Consider the following 9,355-nt stretch of genomic DNA (forward strand, 5'->3'; position numbering starts at 1 on the left):
TGATACTTGTAGACTTACACTGGTGTCTGTGCATTTGAAGGAACAGATACCTCTCCTAGTCTCTACAGATTGGTTTTGGCAGGGCTTTCTCCTGGTTTTCTCCTGCTGGGTCCCTGGACAACAAGACTGCCTCCAGGGTGGTGGTAAAGCCAGGCTGGAGCTGGGTCATGGAATTGTTACTGGGTCTGCAACTGGGTCTGGTTAGGGGGCTTACTGGGCTTCCCCCAGTGGCTCAGAGGTAAAGGAGCCCGCCTGCAATGCAGGAGACACAGCAGGCTTGTGTTCCATCCCTAGGTCAGGAAGATTCCCTGGAGAAGGGCATGTCAACTCGCTCCGGTATTCTTGCCTGGAGAATCCCATGCACAGAGGAGCCTGGTGGGCTACAGTCCATGAGGTCACAAAGAGCTGTACACAATGGAAACAACTGAGCATAAATGCATACATAGTGGGCTTATTACCAGCGGCCCAGGCAGGAGTGGTTCCTCGAAGATCCCAAGACTTAAGGGAGTGTCTCTGGGACCAGGGTTGAGGTGGACTGAGGCCAGGTCTCATGGGCACTCCCAGGTCCACAGTCAGGCCCACAGATGACAGGGGCATGAATGGGGTGAGCGTGGGCAGGCCCCTGCTGGACCCCTGGACTGGCACAACTACCTCTGGACTGTCACAGCACGGGGCCAGAGCTGGGTCATGGGGCTACCCACAGTCAAGCCTGCAGTCGACACACCTGTTACCAAGGTGCCAAGTGGCATGGCTCACCCAGGGCCCCGGTGATCAGGACTGCTTCTAGGACTACGGGAGAGCAAAGCAGAAGGGCCTGCTTCCAGGTGTGCAGTTAGCTCTCCAGTCTGTGGGTCATTCCAGCAGCGTGACAAGTGTGACACTCTAGTTCCCCTGCTGAGGCCATGACCATAGATAAGCAGGCCTGGAGCCGAGTCCACGGGGGTAGAGGGCTCTTCCAGGCCTGCCGGTGAGGCCATGGTCCATGGTCCGGCCACCGGGATGCAGGGTCTGCCTTCTCAAAGAGGCCCTCCTCAGTCTTGGGCTCACCTAGGGGTTTACAAACTCCTACCTGGATCCCAAAGCTCCCACAAAGGCACTGTTATCTGTGATGGCCACCAAATCGTTGGTTTGGGGCTTTTTTTGTTTTTTTTCAGCTGTGCTGGGTCTTTGTTGCTGCTCAGGCTTTTCTCTAGTTGCAGTGAGTGGAGGCTGCTCTCTAGTTGCAGTGAGTGGGGGCTCCTCTCTGGTTGTGGTTCACCAGCTTCTCATTGCAGTGGCTTCTCGTGTTGCTGAGCACAGGCTCTTGAATGTTTGGGCTTCAGTAGTTGTAGCTCCCGGGCTGTAGAGTACAGGTTGTGTAGTTGTGGCACACGGGCTTAGCTGTCTGGCAGCATGTGGAATCTTCCCAGACCAGGGATGGGAAGGTGTCTTTGGCATTGGCAGGTGGATTCTTACCACTGAGCCACCAGAGAAGCCCTGAATCATAGTTTTTGTGGGAGGATGAGGGCTGGTAACTTCCTACTCTGCCAGCTTGCTGACATTATCTTCTAGAGGTTTCTATTGAGAGATCCTCAAGTGTAGAGATTGTTTCATCAGCTGTCTCTAGTTTACTAAGTCCATCAAGAGCATTCTTCATTTCTATCGCAGTGTTTTGGATCTCTAGCATTTCTTTTGATTCTTCCTTCGAATTTCCATCTCTCTGCTCATATTATTCATCTGTTCTTGCATGCTATCTACTCTATCCATTAGAGCCCTTAGCCTGTTAATCATAGTGGTCTTAAATTTCCAGTCTGATCATTTCAACATCCCTGTCATATCTGAGCCTGGTTCTGAAGTTTGCCCTCTCTCTCTTCCAACTGTGTTTTTTGCTGTTTTTTTCTTGTGATTTTTTTTCTTGGTAGCTGGGCAAGATATGTTAGTTAAAAATAACTGCTGTAATTAGGCCTTAAGTAATGTGGTTTAAATCCTGGGGGGAGGAGAAGCATTCTATAGTCTTATGATTAAGTCTGAGTGTTTTAGTGAGCCAGCGCGTCTGAACTATCAACTTCATACATAAGTGCTTCTTCATCTCCACACCAGCCTTACCTGGGACGGTATGGCTAGAGTGCACAGGAGTTAGGGATTTCTCTTCTCCCAGGTGGAAGGCTAGAGCCTGCAAGATTTGGGTATTTCCCTTCTCCTAGGTTAATTAGGCATGATAAAGGACTTTGCTGGTGGTCTAGAGGCTAAGATTCTGTGTTCCCAATGCAGGAAGCCCGGGTTCATTCCCTGGTCAGGGAACTAGATATCTCATATTCCACAACTTAGAGTTCACGGCTGCTGAGAGATTCCACATGCCACAACTCAAGACCCAGTTCAACCAAATAAATAAATACAAATAAATAACTATTTTAGAAAGTTGATGACTCACCACATAGTTCATCCAAACAGAGGACAGTCCAGTGAAAATTAAACTCACCTACTTTTGAGGCCAGCTCAGGTGGTAGGCTTATAGGACCTATGTTTATGTTTTATCTTATGATTCTTTTCATTATGACAAATAAGACCAAAGACAAAGACAAAAACAAAAAAAAATTAAATCCTCCCTTGGGAGAGAATTGGATTGATATCAAATAATCAAAGCTGCCCAAACCAAAAGAAGTAGTCTACACAAATGTTTTCTCCTATTGATCTATGTTTGGAGAGAAAGAAGACAAAGAAAAATTCTTGCCCTCCTTTCTCAAACAGACACCACAGATAGAAATGCAGAAGGCTGGCATGGTAAGAATTATTACCTTTTTGCCAGATTTTACTTGTTGTCCCAGGATCTCATTAGTAGTTTCCAGAATGAGTAGGGTGTTGGGAGCCAGGTTAGGCATTACTGACAAAATGGAGGCACGGCCCCAGCCCCCTCTCCTCATTCCGCAGGCACGGACCCGGATGAAGGGGTTAGCTCTTGTGATTCTGACTTTTTTATTCCTTTCTTCAGTTGAGTTGGCTGGAAAGAATGTTAAGGTGCTTATTGTTCTTGAGAGAAGCATGAGAAAGCACAAAGCCTTCTGCAGTTGTGCCCAGAAAATAATCTATAAAGTAACCATTGACATTTGTTCAAGGATTTTTACAAAGAATGTCCTAGGATGAGCATGTAGGCCACAGCTTGAGGCCTTGGGAAGGATTGTTATCTGAGACCTGTTTGTGAGGAAAATGTTTATGGCAAAGGAAATTTTCTGAGTTTAGGATTAGGAATAATTAAGAATAGTTAGAAACCCTTTTAGGAGATAATGAGCTTAGGATACTAGGGGCAAGCAGGATTTAGAAAGATGAGAAATAAACTGAGGAATGTGGTATACAGCCCAGACATCAGCATGAGTTACAATTTAATCACAAGTAAACACGACTCTGAGAGAATCCTGAAGCAGGAACGCTGTTTGAAGGGCAACGATGAGACAATAATCTGGGTAAGGGGGAACTGAATATGTCAAACCTCTGACCTAATGCATTAGAAAAAGTATGTGCTCGCTTCAGCAGCACATATACTAAAATTGGAACGATACAGAGAAGGTTAGCATGGGCCCTGTGCAAGGATGACATGCAAATTCATGAAGCGTTCCACATTAAAAAAAAAAAAAAGTATAGAAGAGAACCTGATGCTTGAAATAAACATGTAGTCCCGTACCTCAAGTCCGAGGCTACACCATTTCCCACCACCACCACTCATCCCTTCAGGCTGATCCCCTGGCGGCTGGAGCTGGACTCCAGCAGTAGGGTATCCCAAACTTTCATGGTCATCAAAACTTTAGGGGATGAAAAAAATATTTTTCCTCTTCCCACATTATAGTATGTGAGCTGATGGATAGGTTAATTAGCTTGACTGTGATGATCATTTCACGATGTAAACATATTAAAACATCAAATCGTACACCTTAAATATATATACTTTGGATCAACTATACCTTAATAAAGCTGAAAAATTTTTAATTAAAAAACCTTAAAATCATAAAGCCACTACAATTCTCAGCTGATGGGAAGGTACACTCATTTGAAAAGCTGTTTCAGTAGGTAGGAAAGCTGTATGTATGTAAGTAACCCTGATGACTAGTTGTTCCACTCCCAGGTAAATAACCAACAGAAAAATGTACACACATACACCAAAAGGTATATGACACAAAAAATGACTGTAGCCCTGTTTGTAATAGTTCAAAACTTGGAGCGGTCCAAATTTGCATAGAAAGTAGAATTTATAAATAAATTGTCATATGGCTGTATAGCGGAATAGTATAGCGGAATAGTATACATCTGTAGAAATGATTGAACTACTGCCACAACATGGAGGGCTACTACAAAAATAACACTGAGTGAAAGAAGCCAGTCACAAATGAGCTCACAGACCGCATACTTCCATTTCTATAGAGTCCAAAAATTAGCTAAGACTAAACTATATACTGGAGAATTCTCTGGCAGCCCAGTGGTTAGGACTGCAGGCAGCACAGGTTCAATCCCTGGTCAGGGAACTAAGAGCCCACAAACCACGCAGCCAAAAACAAACAAAAACAAAATGAAACTGTATTGTTTGGTGATTAACGTTCACATGGTAAAGTTCTGGGGGAAGAAAAGCCAGGAGGTTAGAAGTTATCTTTGTGAGGAAGGAAGCGGTGATTAAAAGCAAACAAGATGGGCTTCCAGGGTGCTGACATGTGTTTTTTAACTTGAATAGCAGTTACGTGAGTGTTTATTTCATGATAAATCACTGAGCTAAAAACATTCACTTTGCGTACTCTTTGTACAAATGTTATATTTTACAGAAAAAAAAAAATAGTTTTAAAAAGGGACTTCCCTGATGGTCCACTGGCTAAGACTCCAGGCTCCTGGGGGTGGGAGGGAGGCTCAAAGAGGGAGGAGATATATATATATATATATTCTTCCAGCTAATTCACGTTGTTGTACAGCAGAAACCAACACAATGTTGTAAAACAATTATCCACTAGGTAAAAAAAAAACAAACTCCATACTCCCAATACAGGGGGCCTGGGTTCAACCCCTGGTCACGGAACTAGATTCCTTACACCACAGCTAAAGATCCTGCATGCTGTAATGAAGAGCTGGAATAGCCAAATAAATAAATGAATATATATATATTTAAGTTTAAAAAAGAAGGGTACCTGCTGGCAAAGAAACATTCCTGGAGCATCATAAACTGAAAAAGTTTACAAAACTGTGTATATGACATGGTCTTAAGTTTACTTTATCAATATATACTTATATAAATTAAATGCTTTGGAATGATAAACACCAAATAAAATGGTAGTTCCCTGGATACAGTCACAGGTGTTTTTTTGTTTTTTCGTGTCTGTGTATTTTCTGATCTTTCTGTAATAAGCCTTTATTGCTTTTCTAATAAGAAATAAAGTCATTTTGTAGTATTGGTTGGGGAATAGCAGATCAATAGAACAGAAGAGAAAACTGAAAAAGAGATTCAATAAATATAAGAACTGCATGTGTGATAAATGTGGAATTTCAAATCAATGGGGGAAAGATGGGTAATTCAATACAGTGAATTGGTTCCACTGGCTAACCGTTTGGAATCTAAAGTTGAGCTCTACCTCATACCAGATGCTAAATAAACCCTTACATGATTTAAATGTGAACAAAAACCTTTTAATCATACTAAGTAAAAGCATAATGGTTTGAAAGAAAATATAAGCAAACAGTTCCATAATCTTGGAGTGGAGAAGGCTTTTCTAAGACTAGTATCAAAGTAGGCAAGCACAAAGGAACAGGTTGACAGATTTGACAAGATAAAAACATTAAAGTGTAAGAACTATATTTTTAAACACCGTGAGCTCACAATGATAACAGCTGTAAAATACCTAGGCATAAATTTAACAGGAAATGTGGATGTGGAATGCATAATAACTTCATTGGAAGACACGAAAGACAGCCTGGGAAACGGAGAGCTTGGTGAGGGAGAGGAATTTAGGCGCTGCATCTTTGAAAGGAGACAGAAAGAGGAGAGAACCTAGATGCTCATGAATTACTCCTTCTGATTGCATGATGTGCCGTGGTCTAAAAGAATGTGCTTTCAGGAATTATCAAAAATGACATATAATTTCTAAAAGCAATCATAAAATGAGAATTCATTAGTTTACCACACAAATAAAGAAAGTATATTACTGACATTCACTGGAAGTTCCTTCTAATTCTCTCACTCACCACAATTATTTTCATTTCATGCTTTCCTAATACTTTTACGAATCTTTTATCAAGATAAATACACTTTTTTTCATAACTTATGTTGAATTTTGGATATGGTATCATATTGCATCATGTTTTCTCAGCTTAATATTAATTATCTGAGATTCAGCAACATTAATATGTGAAAGGTAGCTTTTGTTCCCTGCTATAAAATATTCCACTGTTTCTCTCCTCACTTCTTAACTCACCGTCTCTTTTCCATTTTTCATTGCTTTTATAACTAACATACCACATTACGAATATATTAATTAATGTGTAGCTTTAAAATTTTTGTGTCTTCTACCAAAATATGTTCCAGTAAATCTAGCACTTTTGTTTTGTTGAATGATGTATTTGAGACATCTAGAATTTTGCTTGATATAGAGTTTGAGCTCAATGAGTATATTTTGAATGAATTAAAAAATAGATTCATTAGATAGATAAAAGAATAGTTGATCTTCTTCAGATCCCCTTACGCTTCAGATTCCCTTACTTTCCCTTTCAGATATCTGCCGCCGAGTCCCGAGAGACACTGTGACAAGCATGACCTGGCCTGCCAGTTCCAATTGTCCTCGGCCTCCTGACCCAGAAGGCAAATGAGATGCATGCTCACATGGTTACGGTGTGGCTGCGACAGACAGTATCCACACTAAACTGCTGCTGCTCAGTCACATCCGACTCTTTGTGACCCCATCGACTGCAGTCTGCCTATGTCGGCTCCTATGTCCTTGGGATTCTCCAGGCAAGAACACTGGAGTGGGTTGCCATTTCCTCCTCCAGGGCATCTTCCCGACTGTGGGATGGAATCCAAGTCTCTTAAGTCTCCTGCATTGGCAGGCGGGTTCTTCACTAGTGCCACCTGGGACGCCCAGGCAATGTTTAGTCGTCGCTGTATAACCAGAGGACACTGCAGCAATATGGTGTCCTGCCAAAGGAAGAAGTGATCCCGTGAACCCAGATGCTAGATCTGGACGATGTAAACAACCAGGAAGTGAAGTGAAAGTGTTAGCCCCTCAGTCGTGTCCGACTCTTTGTGACCCCCAAGGACTGTAGCCTGCCAGGTTCCTCTGTCCATGGGGTTCTCTAGACAAGAATACTAGAAAGTGAAAGTGAAAGTCGCTCAGTCATGTCCGAGACTCTTTTTGACCCTACGGACAATACAGTCCATGGAATTCTCCGGGCCAGAATACTGGAGTGGTTAGCCATTCCCTTCTGCAGGGAATCTTCCCAACCCAGGGATCAAACCCAGGTCTCCTGCATTGCAGGCAGATTCCTTTACCATCTGAGCCACCAGGGAAGTCTCAAATAACCAGAAGCCACTAGGAACTAGTAGGTGAAGTAGAGTAGCATATTAGTTAAGAACACAGGTTTTAGACTGCCTGCTTTCAAATCCAGGTTTGACATCTAGCCCTGTGACCTTCGACAAAGTTAGTTAACCACTCTGTGCCTCTGTTTTCTCCTCTGTAAAATATTGTTATCCAAAAATAGTTCCTTGGACAGCAAGGAGATCAAAGCAGTCAATCCTAAAGGAAATCAACCCTGAATATTCATTGGAAGGACTGATGCTGAAGCTGAAGCTCCAATAGTTTGGCCATCTGATGTGAAGAGACGATTCATTGGAAAAGACCCTGATGCTGGGAAAGACTGGGGGCAAGAGAAGACAGCGACAGAGGATGAGATGGTTGGATGGCATCTCTGAGTCAATGGACATGAGTTTGAGCAAACTCAGAGAGACAGTGAAGAACAGGGAAGCCTGGTGTGCTGTAGCACATGGGGTCGCTAACAGCTGGAGATGACTTAGAATGCATGGAGAATAACCAAGTTTAGTATATGTGAAGCATACTTAGAACTCTGTTGGATGTTATTATCATTACAGCGGAATCCAAGAGATCCAGAAAACTTCTGCTCAGGCAGGCACAGCCCCACCCTCGACAGCTGCCTGCACTAGTACCTCTCTTGAGGAGGAACCAGGAGGCAGGGGAAGCCACCTTCTCAAAGCCCAGCTCATGGGGGTGAAACCTAGTCATGCTGGCTGAAAGGCACCTGCCATGTGCTAACTGCAGTACAAAAGAATTGCTTCACAAGACGGAAGCATCAGGACACATATTTTGTGCAGTTTCTCAGACCCAGCCCTCTCTGGTGTCAGGCACGTGCTCAGCTAACAGTGAAATGAATGGTACTTTGATCCTCATTCAGCTGCTGATTCTTGTGTGCAAACTACTTTGGGAACCTTTCAAGTGATTGGCAAGTACAGCCTTCCAGGGTCTCCTGGCTGTGGTCCCTTCAAAACCCCACCTCCACACTGCTCAGGGCTGATGTTGAAAGATGCCCTTCATGTGCCTTTGAGTGGAAAAGCAAAAGGCAGAACAGTATCTCTAGTACAAATATTGCACACAAGGGGCTTCCCTAATGGTCGAGGGGTTAAGCCTCCGTGCTTTCACTGCAGTGGGCGCAGGTTCAGTCCTTGGTAAGAGAGCTAAGATCCCATATGCCATAGTGGTTGTTTAGCCACTCAGTTGTGTCCAGCTCTCTGCCACCCCATGAACTACAGCCCTCCAGGCTCCTCTGTCCATGGGGTTTCCCAGGCAAGAATACTGGAGTGAGTTAACAGTTCCTCCGCTAGGGTATCTTCCTGACCCAGGGATGGAACCCTCAGTCTCCTGCTCGGCAGGCAGATTGTTTACCACTGAGCCACCAGGGAAGCCCCCATACGCCATGCAGCTTAGCGGAAAAAAAAAAAAAAGAGAGAAAAATACCTGAACATGAAAAGGCATTTTCAAAGTCTAGAAGGATGATTGCCTAACAGTTTCTTGGTGGTTGTCTCAGGCTGGTTTCCCAGAGATGGAGGGAGGAAGGTACTGCATTTTTGTTGTAGACCTATTAGTATTTCCTGATATTTTTACATCAAACATATGCCACTTTTACTGTTTAAAAAAATGAAGGCTTTTTTCAACAAACATCAAATAAGGAAAAATATTTATAACACATATCGTAGACACAGGGTTAAAGCAATGTCTATGTGTTTATGAACAGAAGAAGTAGTTGAAAAGAAGAAAACAACAGTGGTTATCCCTAGAAAAGAGCTTAATGGGATATTTTAATTTTTTTCTTTATACCCTTTCCTATATTTTCCCAACCTTTAGCA

At 43.0% G+C, this 9,355-nt stretch overlaps 1 non-coding gene across 1 annotated transcript; it reads left to right on the forward strand.

The window, feature by feature from the left end:
- Positions 1-3,491: 3,491 nt before the first annotated feature.
- LOC114109285 (U6 spliceosomal RNA) lies at positions 3,492-3,598 on the forward strand. Its single transcript, XR_003585958.2, has one exon. It is a non-coding gene; the product is annotated as a U6 spliceosomal RNA (small nuclear RNA).
- Positions 3,599-9,355: the final 5,757 nt, after the last annotated feature.

This window comes from Ovis aries, chromosome 18 (assembly GCF_016772045.2).
Source record: "Ovis aries strain OAR_USU_Benz2616 breed Rambouillet chromosome 18, ARS-UI_Ramb_v3.0, whole genome shotgun sequence".
Taxonomy (NCBI): Eukaryota; Metazoa; Chordata; class Mammalia; order Artiodactyla; family Bovidae; genus Ovis; species Ovis aries.